This window comes from Mauremys reevesii, linkage group 1, assembly GCF_016161935.1.
Source record: "Mauremys reevesii isolate NIE-2019 linkage group 1, ASM1616193v1, whole genome shotgun sequence".
NCBI lineage: Eukaryota > Metazoa > Chordata > Testudines > Geoemydidae > Mauremys > Mauremys reevesii.
Window position 1 is genome coordinate 34179779 of NC_052623.1, and position 21645 is coordinate 34201423.

A 21645-nucleotide genomic window follows, 5' to 3' on the forward strand; every position below is an offset into this window, starting at 1 on the left:
TTCACTGCTCTTCTCCTGGGACAAGGTGTGGTAGACCACAAGGCCTCCAGCAGGGGGCCTCAAAGGGCCTGGTACCTCCCATCACAACCACTGTAGCAGTAGATTTACATCCACTTTAAGGTTCAATCGCTTTAAGGGGTGGGTAAATTTACACCTGCTTTCAGACCCCTTAACATTGCCAGAAAAAGGTTAAGGGGGCTAAGTGACAATGAGAATCAGGACCTCCATGCCAGTCTAAAGACAGAAGGATACATTCTGAAAACGTCTATTATAGGATGTAGCTATGGTTCCCAACCTTCACTGGTTCACATCCCACCTTCATAACAATTGTTATGAATTGAGTGGATGGAATATCAAGTTTATGTACACATACCACAGTCTGGGAACCCCTGGTATACAGTAAAATTCAGTCTCAGCCCTTCTCATCAAGGAGCTCAATGTCCTGAAACAAGAATACCTAAAAGATCATCCCAGTCTCCAGCCTGAGGACTGGGGTCAACAGGCACAATGCACAACGTCCACAGCAAGGGGAAAGCTCATCTGTACAGGAGACAGAGTTCTCTGTGGGGCTGGTCCAAGACTGTGGAAAGAACTCCACAGAGCCACCAAACACCTTGCCACTGTCCATTCCCAGAGCTATTGCACTTCAATGACCTCAACTTCAATAATAAGAACAGGGCGTAGCAGACATAACGTAAAAATGAAGTGTTAAAAAAAATTACCCCCAAAAAAATTAATAAAAAAATATACCATTTATCTGCTAGGGAGAATAACAGAATAAGGTAGAATCACATGTGACATAGGCTAGTTACATTGCTTAATGCACCTCTGGAAGGCTCTCAGATTACTACAGTGATAGGCATGGTATAACAACCTTAACAGAATTAAATAGGATATGTGGGAGCAAGACCTAAGAGTTTTTAAACAAAAGGAGATCTGAGAAATATGCCCATTTCTGTGCTGATCATTTGGAAACAAAGAATACTGTGTAAACAAAAACCACTGTGTACCTACAACATTTCCATCCCTCAAGAGGGCAAAGAAATTAAGCCAGGAAGCTGAGCATCACTTTTCATCTCTATTCTACAAACAAGTTTCATTATTATGTGGTACAAACAGGCTAGAGATCACAGCCCTGATTCTCCTCTCATTGTACCAGTTTCATACCCATTGTAACTTCATGGATTTCAGTAGAATTCATTTTGACTTTAATATAGTGTAAATGGGAGAGGAATCAGATTTTTGCTCTCTTGAGCCTGTATTTTGTTTACAACTCTGTGTAGGGTCTAGAATAATCCTTCTTTTAGCCATCTAAATTCTCTGCTGCAACATGGTAATATGAGCACATTCAGGCATATCATGTGCCCAGTCTGATGTTTCTATTGGTAAGTTATTCCATATTTTTCTATTATAGGAGTTTCTTTCACTTTCCTCCAAAATACCTGGTAATGGTCAATGTCATTGACAGGACACAGGACTAAATGGACCATTATTCTGATCCGTTATGGCAGCTCTTATGTAATAAGACTCATATTGATAAGCTTCATCCACAGCAGCAGTATCACAATGAAAACTAAAAAAGCCACCAAAACTAAACACCCCAAGGAATTTTAGAAGGGAGCTATACATACCTTGGGCTAGACTCTTCTCTAACACACCTTTAGCTGAACCAGTGCAATTCGGGGTGGTCTACATAGGAAGTTAAACCAAATTAACAAAAGGTGTGAATTTAAAGTATATTAGTTAAACTGCACTAACCCCCTCCACCCCATGAACCTGTCAGAATTGCCAAGCAGCTGACCGAGGCAGCAGCAGATGCAGGCTAGAGCAGGACCTGGTTGGCACAGGCCAGAGTAGGAGCAGTCTGTTGAAACTACTAGCAATGAGAATGCTCCCAACCCAGTAGCGACACTGAGCAGATTGGAAAGATGCTTCCCTTAGGACCCTATATACTTGGCTTGGGATCACCTGGATGGGTCCTCACCTGTGGATTGGCTGAACCCTGGTTGAAGGAATGGCATGGGGCTTATCTCAAGACCTCAGGTAACTGCCTCTGGTGACTCATCCCACTCTGGTGCAGAGATGACTCATCAGGCTTACGCAGGCTTGGGCTCAAAGGTAACTCAGAGTATGCAATAAAATACCCACTGCTGGCCTGGGTCAGCTGATTTGGGCTCACAGGGCTTGAGCTGCAGGACTATAAAACTGCAGATACATAGTTGTGCTCAGGCTGGAGCCTGAGCTCTGGGACTCTCCCCTCTGCAGGGTCCCAGAGCTCAGGCTCCAGCCTGAGCACAAATATCCATCTAGTCTTGCAGCTTGAGTCAACTGATACCAGGGTGACCAGAAAGCAAGTGTGAAAAATCAGGACAGGGAATGGGGGTAATAGGCACCTATATAAGAAAAAGCCCAGAATATCAGAACTCTCCCTATAAAATTGGGACATCTGGTCACCTTAACTGACATGGGCCATCCACAGGAGTTTATTGCAGTGTACGCATACTCTCAGGCTTAGGCAGGCTCAGACTCAGAGGTAGCACAGAATCCTATAGTTAGCTTAATTCACTTCTAAATCAAAAGCAAACTAAGGTCACTTTGTTTCTGAATGAGAGCATCTACACAGGGATTTAATGCACTTTAAATTCACCCCTTTAGTTAATGTGGCTTAACTTCCTATGTTGACGTGCCCAAAGTTGCACTGGTTTGACTAAACGTGTGTTGTAGATGCAAGCTAAACCACTACTGGCTACTCATAAACTGAAAGGGTTTTGCTAATTTGGTTTTAAAAAAGAAAAACAAGTGCAGCTTCTGTGTGCAGACAAGGCCTACAATGCTGGGAGAATGGCAATAATAGGTAAATGAGGAATCCCCTAAAGTTCCTTTGAATCATAGCTGTGCTTTTGTTCTAAAGCCCTATTCTCTCCTAGTCTGCTGCATCTGTTATAAAGTGTTAGATTTAAAAAACAAACAAACAAACCCTTAGTTAAGTTTCTGTTTGCTTCACAAGACTGACAAAAGGGACTTAATCCTTCTTGGAATTTGCAAGCTGTAGAAGGCTGAGAGTTAGGCCAGTTTGGTGGAATTTTTACTTGAGAATTATTAATATTGTTTTGGGGCACAGGTTTGTTCTGATTGATTTGTCTGACCTGTCCACCTCCAGCTGAGACTCAGGGGAGCCACACCAGCATAAAACTGGTGAAACAGAGTGGAGAATTTGAATGAAAATCTTGGCCCCATTGAAACCAATAGCAAAGCTCCCCCCTTGATTTCAATGAGGCCAGGATTTCACCCATAGGCTTTAATTCTCTACTATGCTCAGCAAAATTTCAGAGTTTGACATAATTAGGTTTAACTGACAGCATTAAAATGTTGTGAAAAAACTCCCATCCACATGCTTTTGATTTGTCTTGTAGAGCTGAAGGCCCATATCTTCAGTGGGAGTTAAGTGCCTAAATACCTTTTACAATCGGAGCCGAAGTTCTCATTACGAATGACATCAGGCCTGCTCAACCATTTAGACAATGCAAAGGAAGACTAACAACAGCTACAAACATCTTTTTGGAAGGAGGATAATGGACATAATTTGCAATCAATTAAGGAAAATATTTAGACATGCCATTATCACTTCCTGGCTGGATTACTGTAATCCATTATTTACAGGTCTCTGTTCTACAGTACTTCCTTGAGGGATTTGCAACTTTTGCAGAACTCTGGCTCCAGAACACTCACATTACTCCTGTGCTGTGATGTGAGAACTTTCCTGACTTCCTCTGAAGCAGAGAACTTATTTTAAAGATATTTTGAATATACACTTTAAGATTCCAAGCATTTTTACACTGGTCTCAAACTTTACTCAGACTTTAAATTTAAAGTCTGCAAATTTGGAATGGTATCAGGAGGTTTACTCTAAAATAAAGGATTACCGACGTCTCTCCTAGAGCAGGATTATGAACAAAGGTGCACAATGGGACATTTTCTGTCTGCTTAATGTCACACAGCTAATAGTGAGAATTAACACTTTTCCTTTGTTAACTTCAGCAATTACTCATGGGGCCTCTGTGGCATGTGACTGTGCTACTTTGACTGAGTTTTCAAAAGGGTCTCAGCCAAGGCGTGAGTCACCACTGTGTTACTCCAGTTTCAAATTGGTTACTCCAGTTTTCAAATCTACTGGAACTAAATGAATGGAGTTACACTACTGCAAAGAGGGAGTTATGCAATGGGAATCAACCCCCAAATCTTGATATCTGAACCCACAATTTTGCTCACAGAAAAACGTGCAATTTGAGCTCAAACAGCATTTGCTTTGCATTCACCAATCATGGGGCTGGGCACCTAATGCAAAGAAGTGTTGTCACAAATACACAGACCACTCTTGAAAACGTGCTCACTGTGTCCCAGAAACCAAACATAAGGATCCATACTGCCATGCAACTAAAAAAAAAAGACTATTAAAACAGCCAACTAAAAAACCAAAAGCCCCATCTTTGACCCTTATTATATGTTAATCAGTATAAAGACAGAGAGAGCAGGGGACACGCTCATTTGATTTTAGCTTATCATTATATTTTCATCCTGTTTACACAGATCTTTGCCTTCCCAATCTATTCATTTTCATTACCCAGTCAATGTGTAATTAGCCACAGCATCTTCCATTCTGTTAAATACTGGATTGAAGAAGCTGATGGTTACCCTAAGTTCTTTGAAATGTAGCTCATATTCCTAGACTGTGCTAAGTACAAGGACTTATAACCATGCCCCAGGTGAAGTACTGAAATCAATTTTCTGATGGCACCAATAAAAATACACAGTTTTTTTCTCCCTCCGTTGAGCGTTTCTTTCCCTAAAGGTATCATCTGTGCACAGCACCTTTTCATTTGCCTCACCAGGGTCTATACTGAGTAGTTAAAGTGCTACAGATTAGAGCGCTCTGCAATTTACCCCTCTCTACCGAATAGTCTGTGGTACCACTTCTCCCAGAAATCAGCCTGTCATCCTAGGGAACAACTGCCTAGTTTGTTTGCCTATGGCTAGAATGGCCCCTGGACAAGGATATGGAGCAGCTGCAGTAGGGGGTCGGGGAGCTGTAGTCCTGTGCCTCTCTCATTCCTCCATCCCCTCTCTCCTCTCCTTCCCCTCCCCATCTCCTCTTCCCCTTCTCTTTTCCCCTCCTCCTTCCCTTTCTCCTCCCTTCCCCTCTTTGCTCCTGGCCACAAAGACTGAGGCCTTGTCTATACTATACAGTTTTGTTATATTACGATGCTCCTCCTGCCGACAAAACTCTCCTGCTTTGCCGATAAAATAAACCATCTCATGAGTGGCGTGGAGCTTTTTGAGGCAAAGTTAGAACCACAAAGCGTCAGCGTAGATGCTGCATTTGTTATGTTGCCATAACTGGCCTTCAGGAGGTATCCTACAATGCCCACCGTGACCGCTCTGCTCACTGTTTTGAACTCCGCTGTCCTGCACCCAGCTACACAGGCACGCACCCCTCCCCTCTCAAAGCCCTGGGAAGTTCTGACACTGCTCAATGTGGGGAGCTCACATAGCTACTGCCCAGCTGAGCATGCCGACTCCTGCCAGCAAAGACGCTCCTGCTTGGACTACAGGGGAGGGGGTGGATCTCCTGGGTCTGCGGGGAGAGGAGGCTGTGGGAGAACTCGGAGGGAATCACAGAATCAAAACATTAACACGGAATCCTGCTCTCCCCAGCACTAGGACTGCAACGGCTGCTGTGGGGAATGCGGGGAGAGACTGCTGTGCTGTGCAGAGCCGGGGCTGATGTCAGGGTGTCCCCACACCCCCACCAGTGTGCCAGTCTCCACTGAGCTAGGGTGGGGAGACGGGGACACCAGCGGTCTGTGCACCAGCTTCTGCCTCAGGATTCGTTGCTTCCAGCTGTTGTCTGAACTTAAAGAGAGCGTGCTGACATACTCTCCCCCAACACACACTCCCCTAATACACACTCTGTCTCACACTCTCTCTCACACACACACACATTCCCTGTCAAACACACTCCCCTCCCCACACTTCTGTGGGCTCCATGTATTAGTGTTCAGCAATGTCAGTTTGGTCATATTTCCGAGCGCTACTTCAAGAAGTGATTAAACTGTGTTACTTTTGGGGCACACCCAGCAATCATTGCAAGGTTCATAGCATGGTGCAAACAAACAATGCCAGGCTCAGCACACTAGAGCAACACGCTTTACTGTGGCTCAGTGTTAATATGCTCCTTCAAGGCATCCCCCAGCCAAATAGCCCCCCATTGGGCTCCTCTTATAGCCTTGTGTTCATAACGCACATCACAATACCAAAGAGCAGTGCAGGATCCATGCTTTCCGACAGAGATGGCTGGGTTGCAGGTTACCAGGGCAGTTGAAAAGCAGCTGGCAATCTAGTAGGATGCCCATGGAACAATGGGATTGAGAAACCAGCATTATGCGACGCTGTGCCTGCCCCATGAGGCATTGCAAACCCTTCCCAAAGCACCCTGCGGCCAGTTGCACAGTGGGATAGCTACCCATAGTGCACTGCTCTCTGGTGTGTTGATGCAAGAGCTGGTATTGCGGCTGCGCTTCACCGACACAAAGAGCATAGTGTGGACATGCAGCAGCGGTTTAATAACAGCAGTGGCTGTATGTGAGCGTAACTTGCATCGACAAAACTCTGTAGTGTAGACAAGGCCCGAGTATTGGTCCTGACTCAAATGCTGAACGAAGCAGGCAGCTCTCTGGAAGTGTAAATTACCATCCGGGTAGAAGCAGGAAGGGAGGGCAGCCCTGGCTCACACTAGCCAAATGTGGGGAGCCTGGGACCAGGCCTTCAAAATGATGGTCTCAGAGGACAAAAGCTGCTGGAAGAAGGACCACTATGGAACAAGCTGAAATTTGAGGCTAAAGGGCACCACACCCTGTGAGTGTGTGTAATGGCCACCAATGTGCTGAACGCTGGTCCACTCCTGGCCTGAGCCTTATGAAGCTGATGCCCAGCTGAGCTGACTGGGCTAAGTGGATGGATCAGGTTCAGGGGGTCACTAAGACCCTGGCCCAGGACAGGGGGGTGTATACAGCAGCCAGAGATTGAGGGCAGGGCAAAACTCCCATGGACCCAGCAGCCTTTCTGGGGGTCGGGGTCAAGAGAAAAAGACCAAGTCTACCGGAGGAAAAAGCAGGGAGGTTCAAGGAGTTGTGTGGAGGGGCTGTGTAGGTCTCAAGCATGGAGAGGCTGTGTAGGTCTCAGACATGAGTTCTGTCAGGAGGGCCCTTCAGACAGAGCAGGGGCCAGCCGACCGGGCTCCCTCCCAGCAGAAGTCCACACCCCACTCCTTACCCTGGTGGCTCAAGGCTTCCCCAGTATAAAGGGGGCTACTGCAGGTTCTGGCAAGACAGTAGGCAGAGCAGGACAAGGTTCCGGCCACACTCTCGAGTCCCAGCCACATGGTACTTACTGCCGCAGTAAGCGTGGGCATGGCTTAGCAGGGACATTGGGCTGTGGCCAAATTTCATTGATTTTGCCAGTGTACCAAGTGTTGGAGCATCACTCCAGATTTCCGGTGCTAGAGTGATGCTGTGGACTCCTCCGGCAGCACTACGCCCCTGGATTACATTGAGAGACAATATGTATTTCAGCCAGTCTCTCTCTATCAGATTTGCTCCATTTACAAGAACAACTACAGGGTTGTTTTTTTAAATGGCAGATCTGCAAACTTCCACTGATGTTAATGGGAGCTATTACATGTTCAGCACTTTTGAAAATCAGGCTGCTTTAGGCGTTTAAGTATGAATTTAGGACCCTAACTTTAGACATCTTGGCCCAGAGTTACAAAAGGACTTAGGCACTGAGACATTAAGCATAACAACGCCTAACTTTTAGGTGCCTAGAAAGTCATTGCGATCTACAAAGCCTGAATTAGGCACCTCGGCTCCTAAAACAATGCAGGGGGAGAGACCGGTGCCTTAGAATGTGATTCACCAAAACCAGCATGCTAGGCAGGGAGGCTCCTAAAATAGCCAATGGGAGACACCAATCAGAGGGGTAGGTCTTAAGTCCCACTCCTCTCAGAGTTTGGCACCTAAATCTGGGCTTCAGCGAGGTGCTTATCTCTGCTTGTGATCCACAACAGGGAACCGCTCTCCGGGAGTCAGCCAGCTTAAGTGCCCAAATCATGAGAGCAAGTGAGGCAGGCACTGAACTTCACACAAAATGGCCAGGAGGATGAGATGGTGATGCCCAGATTACAACTTTTAGGAAGTGGTTAGAGCACTCACCTGGGATGCAGCAGACCCAGATTCAATTACTCCCTCAGGGCAGAGGGGGAGAAAGGATTTGAATGCTCAGGGAGAGTACTTGAAGCACTGAGCTAAGAATTATTGGATGGGCACCGCTACTAGCACCACCAACTCTTCTGGCTCTGGCTGGACTTTTAATGGGACCTGATCTGGAAGGTGACCTCTGAGCAAGCCTACTGGATCAGACCCCCCATTGGTGAGACAGGCAGAGGAGTGTCTCTCTTCCCTCAGTTCATGGATTGCTGTGGGGCTTAGGCATCTGAACAACTAGGGGGAGGCAGCAATGCACATGCCAGAGACAGAAACACAGGTGCCCAGGGAACTTGTACAGCAGAAATTTAGGAGCAGAGTGAGTTTAATTCTTATAGGGCTCAGCGGCATTTGAGTGGGAATTTTGTGGCTTCTAAAACTGGGGTTTAGGTGCTCAAGTTTTATGCACCTGAGCCCAACTTTTGTAAATCTTGTCCATATGGACTAGTGTACTGCACTGTCTGTGTAGTAGGTACACAGTCTTTTGGTTCCTTAAAGTGAACCCCAAGTCCTATTGTACCCCAACTCAGTGTATCTAAGAGAAGGCTCTGACAAAGCAGCCAGTGAGCTAGGCTTTCAAGGGTTAATGCCCAGCCAGTGTTCAAAGGAGGTACCAGTAGTGAGCTAAACAGATGCAGCTGAATCTATTTAGGCTAAAAAACTTAAGAAGAAGGGGATGTTATTCTCTCACAGAGGGAAGGAGAAGTTGGTGTTTTGGTCACAAGCCCAGGAGGGGAGCTCTGGGACACATAGGAGCTACCCTGCTTGGCTTGTGCTTATTTAATTTGCATTTTTACATTTATTGCACATGTGGTCAGGGAGGAGTAGATTTCCAAAGATGTTGTTCTTTCAGCTTTGGAAACATCCAGATATAATAATTCCTTGCACATTAGTGTTGGTGTTAGCAAATCTGGGATGGAAAAAAAACCCATGATTAGTCAGAGTGCATTTTGACTGACATTTCAAAACTCCTACTCTCTTGAATAGCACACAAAAAGATCCTGAATAATCATTAAAACAAGACAGTTTGCAAAGCAAAACTCTTTGCTGCTGTTTGTGCTGCTGATAGAGCTGTGTGAATCATTGATTTTTTTCAGTTCAGTGACTGAACTGAAAAGTAAAAAAACAAAAAATGGGTCAACCCATTTCCATTTTTTTCCTGGTGGATACAAAGAAGTTGAAAATTTCATTTTGGGTTAAAAAAATAGAAATGATTTTTTTAAAAATAAAATAGTGAAATTCTGAAACAAAACATCTTTCCAAAACAAAAAGTTGAAACATTGATTGGAAATGCCAAAACAGGCCTTTGTGACATTTTCCATTTTTAAAAATTCAATTGGAATAATTTGCCACATAAAAAAAGCAACCCACACTCAAATTGTTTCAGTCAACAACTCAAATCTGCATTTTTTTGGCAAAACAAATGATTAGCACAGAAAGCTTCACCCAGCTCTATTTGCCACCAGTACATCACAGAACAGCTTTACCTGGAGTACGGGCCTTATAGAGAAGCCTGGCTAGAAAGCTGAGATGGAGCCAAACAAAAATCCCAGAACGTTGAAAAATCTTGGGGTGTTCAAAATCCAGCTCAAGTCCATGTCTTAGAATAAGGCAAGACACCTTTTTGGAGGGCCAAGACTACAGAGAGAAACAGAATTTAATCAAACTGAATCTAACAGTATTGAAAGCTGTATAACTCATCAGTTTTCTGTAGGAGTATAAAAGTCAGATCTACTAATCAGTAGCTAAAAAGCAGCCTCGGGGCTTTGCACTTGGCATCACTGAATGGAAAAGGTTAACTAGTCAACGTATAAAATATCCACTAATATTAGAGTCAAACAGTGACACTGTCCAATAATTGACTTACGGATGAGATGTGCATCTTTCACCATCTTGAGGTTGCCAGCAGTCATAGGAAATAATGGAAATAAGAAACGAATGTCTTTGTGTATCAGGCCCAAACCACAGCAGAATGTGACAGGAAGTGGGTGAATCGTATCTCCTGATAAATGAAATGATAGCAAAGGGTATGCAGAATCTATCCCATGTCAGAAGGACTAAAGGTTAAACCTCTCTCCATAAGATGGAGAAGATTCCCAGGTGTCCTCTCAGGAAATTGCCTCATTTCCTTACAGAAGATTCAAATGGGAGGAAGTGCCCCTTCAAAGTGGGGAACTCACATTTGAGTCCTAACGACTTGCAGCAGGACTGAGTTTAGCTTATTGGGTTTAAAGAATCATTATTTAAATGGCATTACTCTGGATTTAGAGCTAAATCTGGAGCTCTCATATGCATGAGCAGGCCTTTGTGCACCTGAGTGTAACTGTATGCAGAATCTGGCGCTTACACTGGTGTAACTAAGATCTGATTCGAACCCCAGACGCCCACTTACTCCACTGCTATTTGGCACAATTATGAGAGCGGACCCAGACCCTTTAATCATTTCTTCTGGCCATGGCTCGGCCAGTGACTCAAATTTTCTCATAGGTGAAATCTGACAGCAGAGCAAGTTCGAGGATGATTTTTGTATGAGAAACCCTAGGAGTGCGTGGAATAAGGTTTTGTATCAAATAACATTAAATCATCCCCTGGTTGTGGACAGTGACCGTCTCATAGCAAATGGTTTCCTTAGTCTTGAATCTCGATGAAGTGGTCAGACTCCCTGACAAAAACCATACAGGGAGACTAGAAAAATGGTTTCCTTCATTCCCTAAATATGAAGAGCATGTTTCATGGACTCAACGTGAATTGTTAACATACAGGCTTCAGCTCTTTCTCCCCATTGCTCCTGACCCGGTAGCCAAAAAACACAGTGAACATGTGGTGAATCTGATCTCTAGATAACTGTACACAGAAGAACTGTTATGGCGTATTAGTACAAAAAAAATAACATGCTGCCCAGCTGCAGGGACGTGGATCTGGTGGTTGTCACATATATTTTAATATAAAATGCCTAAAAGGTGATGTCAGTAAAAGCATGCCACAATGCAAAAGAAAAAGGGGGGAGGGAATAGGATTTTTAAAGGGATTTTTACATACAAAGTGTGTGCATACAATAGCTACAATTGAGTTGTTTAAAGTTAAAATTCTCTACATTTCTGCCTTTTTAAACGGAGCATTAGAAATGTAAAGGGGCAGATCCACCGATTTCAATGGAGTTATGTTAATTTAAACCAGCTGAGGATCAGCTCCAAGTAATCTAGTAGCAGCCTCAAGTATACATTGCTCTGCAGCTCCATTTAGACGCAAGTTTTGTGTCTGTCTTTTATAAACTGTTTCATCCTTGTTGTATGAGAATTTGGGGAGGAGAGAGTGGGTCTGTAGCGACATATAAATATAATGGTGGTGGCTGCTAATCTTTGGAAAGTTTTGAACCCAACCTCCTTCAAGGTCTTACTGGCAAATACTTTAGCTGTCTCTGCCACACAGAACCTTGCATTCTTGAGTTGTTTATTGTTCACATGCTGATAACCTTGATGGAGACATCGTAAAAATGGACTCTCATCCTAAAGGAGGGGCTTGGCAATCAGTGTGAACTTTGGGAAGCTAACGTACATTTTCGGCATGAGAAATAACTGGTGCTGAAGGATCCCATGTCATTAGTACTATGGAATATCTCATTTCAGAATGAGAACATGCTGCAAAATTCCATGAGCCTGTAACTGAGCCAACACAGAGTAGGTGGGGATTTCTACTCTTTCTGCAGCATTATGATAGGATTTTTATTTTTAAATGTGTGCCATGAGTGTTATAGCTAATCCTTAAATTTGCATACAAGGAAACCTTAACTATGTGAACGTCAGGCAGAGAATGGGTTAATCTGGCATCTTCAATTTAGTCCCTAGTAAATATTTTTCTTGGTTAGGAAACTAAGCCCAAGTGACAGATATTGCTTGAGGGAGTTGCTGGTCAAGACTGAGCTGCGTTGACAGAGCTGTGTTGGAAAGCTTGAATACTGCCAGCATATATAGCCAATATAACCAGACCTGTGACCTTCTCAACAAGAAGAGAAGAGAGAATATAGTTTGAAAAGCATTTGAGTTCTCACTAGAAACACTGTTCAGTGTTAGGGAGGGAGGGAGAAGGCCACAGCTCTCGCTTAGTCAAGAGATGGAGGGAAGGAGAGGAGCAGCTGCAGCCAATGGTATTTCCAGAAGAGGGGAGGAAACAGCAAAGAGTCCTGCTCCCTTAAGGGGGGTGGAAGTGAGGAGGGGAGCAGCAGCCCGAGAGACCGGCAAATCACTGAAGGAGAAGCACTAATTGAGAGGGTAATTTTTTGGGGGGGAGGGTGGAGCATTAGTTAAGACAATGGACTTTTGGGAAAGAAGCATCCTCCTTCTTTCCAGCTACCATCATGCTGTTTTCCGCTGGGGAAATCTCACCACCCTCTTCAGGCTGTCATCATGATCACTGCCCTTATCACAGCCCTGTCAGAGCCCAAAGGGGTAGGCAGCTGATCCTGCTCTCACCGAAACCAGTGAAAGCAGGACTGGGCCCTCATATAACAATCCCAAGGCCCGATCTGGAGAGGTGCTGAGCAAAGCTGCATGGAGAAAGGCAGCCCCGTTTCACAGAGAATTTTGAAATTTGGTTTCATTTTGATTCGGAATGAAATCCAACATTTTCAAAGTTCGCCATGAGAGCTCCAAGGCACTCCGCTTGGTGAGCTGCCCCAGAGCTGCTCACAGGCAGACACCCAGGAGCCAGGTGATTGCGCTGGCAGGAAATCAGGTAGGTTCCCCATGGACATCTGCCTGCTGACAGGTTTCTGGCAGAACTTCAAAACTGAACCGTTTACACAAAACAGTCCAATTTCAACAAATCAACAAATTCCAAGGAAGAAATGTGTTGTCAGAATTTTTCTGACTAATTCCACTGCTGAGCGCATAGGATCAGTTCCAGAGGGCACAAGCCAGTATGGTTCAGAATAGCATGGTACGATACACAGCGTTGGAGACAATACAGAAGATGGGCAGGAGGTGGTCGTTATGGCAAGATCCTGCACCCCATGAAGTCAATGAGAGCAGGATTGTGCCCCTTAGCCCTTCAGAGCAAGGAACTCGTTATTCGTCCGCTGCTCGGTGCCATGTGCTCTCACTGTGCTGTGAGAAGAACAGGAACCATGTTGACAGCCTGAAGAGGGTGACTGGGATTGGGTCCTATTATTGGAACATAAGGTTATCAAGGACTTGATCCTTCAAACCCTCACTTACTTGAGCAAGCCATACTCTCACAAGTAATCCTGCCGAAGCCAACAGGACTGACGACTGGCATGAGTAAGGATTTGCAGGATTATGCCCTCACTTAGTTGAAAGATATATCAGTGTTACGGTACACAAAACCCATGTGCGATGCTTAATGAATGAAGTCTGGGAGTTTCAGTGGGAGCTGGGCACCCATGTCCTGGCAGCCCCTTTGAAAATCCCACTCTTAGACTATGAAAGAGAACAAATCCCAGGGTATGTCTACCAGGGGCGGCTCTAGCAATTTCGCCGCCCCAAGCACGGCGGCACGCCGCGGGGGGCGCTCTGGTGGTCGCCGGTCCCGCGGCTCCGGTGGACCTCCTGCAGACGTGCCTGCGGAGGTCCGCTGGTCCCGCGGCTCCGGTGGAGCCTCCACAGGCATGCCTGCGGGAGGTCCACCGGAGCCGCGGGACCAGTGGACCCTCTGCAGGCACGTCTGCAGGAGGTCCACCGGAGCCGCCTGCCGCCCTCCCGGCAACCGGCGGAGCGCCCCCCGCGGCATGCCGCCCCAAGCACGCGCTTGGCGTGCTGGGGCCTGGCCCTGGTGTCTACATGGGCACCACAGGGTGTGACTGCAGCTTGTGTAGAATAAGAACGCCAGCGTTAATACTACAGCAGTGAAGCTGCAGATACACAGGCTGTACCAGCCTGCCCAGAACCCTGGGTAATTATTCAGGCAGCTAGCCTCTGCTGAAACTCATACTGCCATGGCTTCACTGCTCCTGGACCTGAGCTAGTTACATTAAAGCAAGCTCGGGTATGTCTGCAATCACACCCCACGACTGCAGGGAACACATGCCCTAAAAGGCTGATCTCTTCCCGGTAACCCTGAACCATAAATAACATAGCTCAGGCTCCTAACGTGACCCTCAGCTACTGACGGCTAACACAAATATTTTACAAGTAAGCTGAAAGCACCATCGGAGTTTTTCCAATTTAAATGCTTTGATTTCTTTCTTTATTTTTACAAGACTAAATAAAAATCAGGGCAGAAGAGGATAGAAAGCCCCCTGTATATTGGCACTAGATAATTGTGTGATGGTCCTGGCCTACACTCTGGGGTCCTCTAGGGCTAAAAGCATGAGCTGCTACAGGTTGGGGCTGTAACAGACTCAGGCCAGGTCTACACTACAAAATTATATCGACCTAACTCAGGGGTAGGCAACCTATGGCATGCACGCCAAAGGCGTCACTCGAGCTGATTTTCAGTGGCACTCACACTGCCCGGGTCCTGGCCACCAGTCCGGGGGGCTCTGCATTTTAATTTAATTTTAAATGAAGCTTCTTAAACATTTTAAAAGCCTCATTTACTTTACATACAACAATAATTTAGTTATATATTATAGACTTATAGAAAGAGACCTAAAAATGTTCAAATGTATTACTGGCACGTGAAACCTTAAATTAGAGTGAATTTATGAAGATTCGGCACAGCACTTCTGAAAGGTTGCCGACCCCTGACCTAACTTATGTCAACATACAGCCACCGCAGTAATTAAATCACTTGTGTGTGTGCACACTTGGCTTCTTGCATTGGTGATGCACGTCCTCACCAGGAGCGCTTGTATTGATTGTATTGTCAGTGTGGGGCATTGTGGGATGGCTCCTGAAAGCCAGTAACAGTCGATGAAAGCAACACAGTGTCTACACTGACTCTGTGTCCACTTAATTACATCCACCATGACTCTACACTGCTTGGGGAGGTGGTGTTACTAGATCCAAATTTAAGTGAAGATGCTTCCATGCTAGGCTGACGCAAGGCAGCTTATGTCCACCAAACCATATAATGTAGACCGGGCCTCATAACCTTTACAGATGGGGCACTAAGGGGGACCTGTAAAACCCACCCAGCCTTCCAGTCACAGGTTACAAATGCAAACTTTATAATGTGCTACATTTGTTTACATTGCATGTGCTTATTAGCAACTCTAACAGCTGCTAAATACTTGGAACTCAACCCTGCCAACTCATGAGAGTAGCACCACTGAAGTCAATTGGGCTACTCATGAATGAGATTTTGCAGAAGCAATTCCTAAAGGTAATAAAAAAAAGGTAATGTTTGGAGATATACCAATCTCCTAAAACTGGAAGGGACCTTGAAAGGTTATTGAGTCCAGCCCCCTGCCTTCACTAGCAGGACCAATTTTTGCCCCAGATTCCTAAGTGGCCTCCTCAAGGATTGAACTCACAACCCTGGGTTTAGCAAGCCAATGCTCAAACCACTAAGCTACCCCTCCCCTTTACAGCTGTAAATGCACCTACAGCTTAACCTGTAATATGAGCAATAAGTTACTTGCACATTTTAGTTTCAGAATTAACGCATAATCTGTTCACTTCTGAAAGTCTGGAATCAGATCCTGGTTTAGGTCACACAGAAATTCAGTGTGGGTCTGATCCTACTCCTAGTAGATATTTGTCCACACCACAAAAACAATGTAAATTGGGCAATCACCACTCAAGAACAGGTTTCAGAGTGGTAGCTGTGTTAGTCTGAATCAGCAATAACAACGAGGAGTCCTTGTTCCACCTTACAAACTAACCAATTTATCTGGGCATAAGCTTTCATGGGCTAAAACCCACTTCATCAGATGCATGGAGTGGAAAATACAGTAGGGAGCGACGAAAGCTTATGCCCAAATAAATTTGTTAGTCTCTAAGGTGCCACAAGGACTCCTCATTGTTTTCACTCAAGAACAGGATCCCAGTTCTGCAGCCCTTCCTCTCAGGAGTAATCCTTACTCAGCAGAATACTCTATGTAATTAGACAGCCCCTCCCTCTCCCAAACAACCTGAGCACCTCACAAATATTAGTGACATTATCTCCACAATGCTCCTGTGAGATCACTGTTACTGGGCCTGATTCAAAACTCACTGAACTCACTACAAGGACTCCCACTAACTCCAGATCAGCTCTATTGCCCATTTTACAATAGCAAGTTGAGGTACACAGACAGGTCCTCAGTGGGTATAAATCAATGTGACCACCACATAGTGAGAATCTGGCTTCTCTAAATTCTGGAAGCTCACAGAGGGACTCAGTAGAAGGGACAGGACTTGAACCTAAAACTCTGGAGGCCTGAGGTAAATACTTTATCACAAGACCATGCTTTCATTGCTAGTCAGCTAAGAAAGAATGAGCAGAGTTGAGATAAAAATGGCAGAGCAGACTGGAGAACCTTTACCAGCATAATTTCAAACACAAATTAAGTCATTACAGCTGAGTTTAAATTTAAGCTACATTTTGAAGTAGTTTGGTAATTAGTAATACATTTGAAAAGTGACCCAGAATAAGTGAGAAGTTAATCTCTTCTTTTTAAAAATTATGTGTGTGTGGGGAGGGATACCATGTCACCTTATTTCATTTGAAAGTGATAACTTTTTCATCACTACATTTTAAAACTGTGTAGTACGGTGTCTTCTAAAATAAATTTCACATGAAATACTGTATGTGTTAGGGGATCTTGTATTCCCAGGGAATGTGAGTATTCATTTCACTTGTCCTATTACAACTGCCTACGAATTTACTCAGCTGGCTTCAATCAAAAAAAAAAATCTGTGGGAATCTCTCTCTCTGTGTATATTATGAAGCTACCAGGCCCTCACGCTGATAATTTAACACCAGTGAAGTACATGAGCAAAGATGGGAAAATCTGAGTAATTCAGTTTCATGTCCTTTCCAGATTTTTGATCTATAGAGGACACAGAGCACTGCCTTAGCACTAGCCTACGAAGTATAACAACATAACCGGCACCCCTTTTCTAGAAACCTAGGGCCACCTCTGCTTAGCACAGTGCACACTGATGATAAAGGCGGGGGAAGGGGTTTAAACAACCACAGTAGTGAGTAGAATTGTATACAACAAGGACATGATCCTTTGAGGTGCTGAGCACTTCCTGTAACTTAAAGGGAGTGGCTGGCATTCAGGTCCTTACAGGTGCCAATGTAGAGTTATTCCCACCCAACTTTGCAGGGGCGGCTCTAGGATTTCCGCCGCCCCAAGCAGGGTGGCGCGCCATGTGGGGCGCTCTGGCGGTCGCCGGTCCCGCGGCTCCGGGGGACCTCTTGCAGACGTGCCTGCGGAGGGTCCGCTGGTCTCGCGGCTCTGGTGGACCTCCCGCAGGCATGCCTGCGGATGCTCCACTGAAGCCGCGGGACCAGCGAACCCTCCGCAAGCACGTCTGCGGGAGGACCACCGGAGCCGCGGACCAGCGGACCCTCCGCAGTCATGCCTGCGGGAGGTCCGCCGGAGCCGCCTGCCACCCTCCTGGCAAAATGCTGCCCCAAGCACGCGCTTGGCGCGTTGGGGTCTGGAGCCGGCCCTGCAACTTTGTTGTAGAAGAAAGCAATTCAAGAGCAACCCCCTAATACAATTTCATTCCTGGGCCTCTCAAGTAGGCTTTACAAGATTACCAGTCTGTGATGGTCAGTGTCCCCACATGCTGTCATGATTTACCAGCGTGAAACTGGCGTAAGAATAAAGCCCTTTGTATCAAGCCTATCCATGTCATCACAAGGTAAAATTCCAAGAGCATCAAAGGCCCAAATCCTCAAAGATATGTATGTGTCCAACACACATTGATTTCAATGGGAATTAGGCCCCTTTGAGAATCAGGGCTTAAGTGAGTTAGGAGAATAAGTCCCATTTTCAAAAGTGACTTATGCCCTTAGGGCCAGATTTACAAAGATTCTGACGTGTCCAAGGTTGCCTAGTGTGATTTACAAAAGCACCTAAACAGATTAAGTGCCTAAATCCTTCAGTGGGAGTTTGGTGCTTAAGCACTTTTGAAAATTGCACTAGTCACCTACTGGCATCTTTAGGCACTTGAATACAGGGGGGAGGTGTGGGGAGAGCACTCACTGTGAATAGGGGGTGGAGAATAAGTGGGGGAGTGAGAGGGGCTACTGAGACTCAGAGTCAGGGAGTCAGCCTGCACCAGCCTGGGTAGGGGAGTCTTGGTAATTCCTCCTGCTGTTTCTAGGTACCTGATGCCCTGTGTCCCACCCCCGACTGCTCCGCAGCTGGTGCCCTGTGCACTGAGGCCCCTCTGCTCCCCACCCAGGTGCCAGCACCTTGTCCCATCCCTCACCTCACCCCAGCAGCTGGCCCATGTGCTCCTGCCTCTCCCCCAGGTGGGTGTCCCCAACAGTATCTACACAGCTATTTTTAGCCTCACAGCCCAAGCCCCACAACCTGAGTCAATTGACCCAGGGATCTGAGACTTGCTGCCATGGGTTTTTCTTTGAAGTGTAGACATACCCTGTGTGTCTTTGGAAACACCACATTAATCTGCCCGAGATCAGGAAGTAGCCAATTCCTCTCCCCCCTCCCCCGCCCCGCTCAATCAACCAACCCAAGGCTTACATCATACCTCTGGTCCTCATTTCTCAACTCCTCCCCAGCTGCAACCCCTCTCCTTGTTCCAGTATTCCCGACCCACAACCATACACACTAAGTCCTCTGGTTCTGGCTCCTCCCCACCCAACACAACAAACATTTTGGTTGGGCCAGCTGACTATTCTGGTGTGTTCACAGTAAACCTCCCCATAAAATAAAAACATGTTATACCACAGAGGCAGCTTGTAGCAAGCAACATGAATTATGAAAAATGTACTGGACAGGTGTGCAAAGATTCGGATAGAAGCATAGTGGCAGGCTGTTCACCGGGGTAAAATCTGACTCATTGAGCCCATCTTGGCCTGTATCACAGAAATAGTTGGAACTCCAGTTCTGCGCAAAAAAACCCCAAACACACAAACCCCTCAAGACTGAAAAACTGCTATTTTGCATGGGGGAGGGGAGGGCTTATATCTCCAAATCCCAAATTTGGATCATACTGCACTGCCACAAGGCATAGAAAATTCCAAGAAAACCTGTGCAAGCACAAGGATTTTAGAGCACTTAGGAGTGTTGTCCTGGAAACAGGAAGGATAGAATGATGTTGGAGGGCGAGGGCTCCTCTATACATCCATTGGCAGCACAGGAGGGTCTGAAAGGTGCGGAGTGGCCTGTTCATCTCGACTGCATGAGAGCACCCCAGGTAGAGGACTATAACCTGAAAGAATGGCTCTGAGACCTGTGACCTGTTCCATTCATCTCAGCAGGTGTTCCCAATCCCCCGCCCCCAGAGTGCCTCAGAACCTGTGACATGCAGGACGCATGCCTGTTCTCAGCGGCCTGGCCAAAGGGGAAGGATTTCCCCAGATCCTGGCTCACATGGGGACAGGAAATGGGCCTCAGATCCTTGCAAAAGGACAAGCACTCCTAAACCCAGCACTCATGAGGAGGAGTAGGGCGGGTCCAACGTCCTGGCACACACACAGGGGCAGTGAGAGGGGCTCAGACCCCCTAAAAGGGCAAGCCCCCCCTCACCGCCTCCCCCCCCCCCCCGGGCACACATGGGAGGGAAGAATGTGGTACTGACAGGTGCTTCTGCTGCTATTCTTCCCCAGTCCCTCTGCCATTCACCCCCCCATCCCAGTGTACCTCCCATCCCCCACCTCTCTCCCCTACCATCCATCCCCATAACCACCCCTTCCTTCACTGCAGCCCCCAACCCCACTCCCCCATCCCCCACTCCCTGATACTCCTCCCGAGAAGCATTTACATCTAATTCCCCGCCCCCCAATACTCTGATTACATTTGCCTCAAAATGAAATTGCTACCCATGACTCAAATTATAGCAACCTTCCACCACTCAGTCCAAAAACTTCATTTGTCTTTGATGGGGGCTTGTGATTAACTTATCCTTAGTTATGTTAATTGAAGAGTGAGTTCACAGCCATCAATCTCAATGAGGTCTGTGATTCATCCAGTCATTAGTACTGCTCAATTTAACAGTATAAGGCAGCAAAAGGAAACTTTTTTTTGTGGGAGGCTGTAATTTGGGAGGGCCTTGATGAAATGATCCCAAATTTGGTCAACTAATGCTATCCTATGCTCCCATGAGGTGCACTAAATTTCAAAGCAATCCGAGTAACCATTCAGATTTTATAGCACACAAAAGTTGAGCGTTAAAGCACCTAAAATAGTAGGAAGGAATGGAAACCCTTTAGCTGGTTGTTTGTATTATGGGGCAGCTCTAGGAATTCCGCTGCCCCAAGCAGAGCGGCGCGCCGCGGGGCGCGCTCTGGCGGTCACCGGTCCCGCAGCTCCGGCATGCCTGCGGAGGGTCCACCGGAGCCGCGGGACCAGCGGACCCTCCGCAGTCATGCCTGTGGGAGGTCCGCTGGAGCCGCCTGCCGCCCTGCCGGCAAAATGCCGCCTCAAGCGCGCGCTTGGCGCGCTGGGGTCTGGAGCCGGCCCTGTTTGTATTAGCACACGTGCACTGTAAAAAGATGTACTTTTCTTAAATATCGTTCTTAATTTAGGTCCCCCAAAGATTTAGTAAAAGCAGCAAAGAGTCTTGTGGCACCTTATAGACTAACAGACGTTTTGGAGCATGAGCTTTTGTGGGTGAATACCCACTTCGTCGGATGCATGTAGTGTAAATCTCCTGGGGCAGGTATATATAAGCAAGCAAGAAGCAGGCTAGAGATAACGAGGTTAGTTCAATCAGGGAGGATGAGGCCCTCTTCTAGCAGCTGAGGTGTGAAAACCAAGGGAGGAGAAACTGGTTCTGTAGTTGGCAAGCCATTCACAGTCTTTGTTTAATCCTGAGCTGATGGTGTCAAATTTGCAGATGAACTGAAGCTCAGCAGTTTCTCTTTGAAGTCTGGTCCTGAAGTTTTTTTGCTGCAGGATGGCCACCTTAAGATCTGCTGTTGTGTGGCCAGGGAGGTTGAAGTGTTCTCCTATAGGTTTTTGTATATTGATATCTGATTTGTGTCCATTTATCCTTTTCCATAGAGACTGTCCAGTTTGGCCGATGTACATAGCAGAGGGGCATTGCTGGCATACGATGGTGTATATTACATTGGCGGACGTGCAAATGAATGAACCGGTGATGGTGTGGCTGATCTGGTTAGGTCCTGTGATGGTGTCGCTGGTGTAGATATGTGGGCAGAGTTGGCAAAGATTTAGTGGGTCTCATACCCTACCTTGGGTAACCCTCAACAGATTGAGACATAAATAGTTTGATCTCTA

The 21645-nt window shown here is 46.3% G+C and overlaps 1 protein-coding gene and 1 long non-coding RNA gene across 3 annotated transcripts in view; both read right to left on the reverse strand.

Moving 5' to 3' along the window:
* Positions 1-21645, reverse strand: part of MAML2 (mastermind like transcriptional coactivator 2) — a 267559-nt gene that overhangs the window by 125934 nt on the left and 119980 nt on the right. Inside the window, exon 1 of one of the 2 annotated variants that reach the window (XM_039501526.1) lies at positions 1632-1750. The exons of the other annotated variant lie outside the window; for it this stretch is intronic. The gene's annotated coding sequence lies outside the window, so the exon portion shown is untranslated. Of the gene's footprint in view, positions 1-1631; positions 1751-21645 lie in introns of those variants that run through there. 2 annotated transcript variants of the gene reach the window in all.
* On the reverse strand, positions 9025-9939 carry LOC120383434. The gene is made up of 2 exons (XR_005588475.1): positions 9806-9939; positions 9025-9228 (listed from the first exon to the last, which is right to left on the reverse strand). It is a non-coding gene; the product is annotated as an uncharacterized LOC120383434 (long non-coding RNA).